General features: G+C 39.6%; 1 pseudogene; it reads right to left on the bottom strand.

The window, feature by feature from the left end:
- Positions 1-282: 282 nt before the first annotated feature.
- LOC107035396 (olfactory receptor 5M5-like) lies at positions 283-1,768 on the bottom strand (annotated as a pseudogene).

Raw genomic sequence — 1,768 nt, 5'->3', positions numbered from 1 at the left:
TACTGTGTATAAAATTATCTGTCCTTTATTGACTATTGACTTTTAGAGCAATAACAATGCTATCTAGTCTTGTCTTTGACTTTCTACATGTGTTTTTTTTTTAAATAGAATGAGCCAATGCTGTGAACATGAGCTAATACTTTGACACTTTCTTCCATGTCTCACAGGCAAATTACAGGAGACAAAAACAAACTCCATGACAGATACTGATTTGTTATTTTAAATGCTCACTAATTGGTAGAGAACATTGATATGTTCGATACCTGTGACCAAATGTCTATGCTACTGGGCAAACAATTTCTTTTGAATCACTTTCCTTACTGTGTTTTTAACTTCTTTGTTTCAAAAACTATAGATCAAAGGACTTAACATGGGGCTCACAAAAATATAAAAGACAGCTACAATTTCCCCCTGTTCTACAGATGCCTCAGAAGGGGGCCTCAGGTGCATGCTGAACAGTGTCCCATAAAAGATAGTGACAGTGGTCAGAAGGGACCCGCAGGTCGAGAAGGCCTTGTGTCTCCCCTATGCTGAGCAGATGCGCAGGATGGCTGAGAAGATGAAGATGTAGGAGACGAGGATGATGGTGAAAGAACAGGTGAGGTTGGCACCAGCCACCATGAACATGGCAGTCTCTTTGACGTAAGTGTCTGAGCAGGCCAGGACCATGAGAGGTGGGTCTGCACAGTAAAAGTGGTTGATTGCATTGAGTCCACAGAAGGAGAGGTGGAGCAGCAGGATGTCTATGCCAGACCCTTTGCAAATCCATAAATATAATTAGCAGCAACAAGAGAGAGGCAGACATGTCAGGACACTTTGTTTCCATATGACAAGGGTTTGCAGATGGCCATGTAGCGGCCATAAGCCATCACTGCGAACATGTAATAATCTGTGATCACCAGGGCAATGAAAAAGTGGAACTGTATAAAGCAACCTAGCAAGGAAATGGGTCTTCTCTTGGACAAGAGATTAAGCAGCATCTGAGGAGTGACATTGGTGACATAACAGAGATCTACAAAGGAGAGGTGACTGATGAAGAAGTACATTGGAGTGTGAAGTTTTGAGTCAGTTCTGATTAAGAAAATCATGCTCAAACAGCCTAAATGTCCATCAACAGGTGACTGGATAAAGAAGATGTGGTATATTTATACAATGGAATACTATTCAGCTATAAAAACCGACAACATAATACCATTTGCAGCAACATGGATGCTCCTGGAGAATGTCATTCTAAGTGAAGTAAGCCAGAAAGAGAAAGAAAAATACCATATGGGATCACTCATATGTGGAATCTAAAAGCAAAAACACAAACAAACAAAAACAAAGCATAAATACAGGACAGAAATTGAGTCATAGACAGAGAATACAGATTTATGGTTACCAGGGGGGTGGAGGGTGGGAAGGGATAGACTGGGATTTCAAAATTGTAGAATAGATAAACAAGATTACACTGTATAGCACAGGGAAATATACACAAAATTTTATGAAAATTCACAGGGAAAAAATGTGGCAATGAGTGTGTATATGTCCATGTATGACTGAAAAATTGTGCTGAACACTGGAATTTGACACAACATTGTAAAATGATTATAAATCAATAAAAAATGTTTAAAAAATTAAAAAAAAAGAAAATCATGCTCACATTGCTGATTACCATGATGAGGTAGATGACTAGGAACCCTGCAAGAAGGACAGGCTGCAGCTCCACCCAGTCTGTCAGTCCCAGGATAATAAACTCAGTCCCCACTGTGTAGTTTGTCCTTACCAT

The sequence above is a fragment of the Vicugna pacos genome, unplaced genomic scaffold (assembly GCF_048564905.1).
Source record: "Vicugna pacos unplaced genomic scaffold, VicPac4 scaffold_19, whole genome shotgun sequence".
Lineage (NCBI taxonomy): Eukaryota > Metazoa > Chordata > Mammalia > Artiodactyla > Camelidae > Vicugna > Vicugna pacos.
The sequence above is the reverse complement of the archived record's forward strand: the minus strand, read 5'-3'. Positions and strand labels throughout refer to the sequence as shown.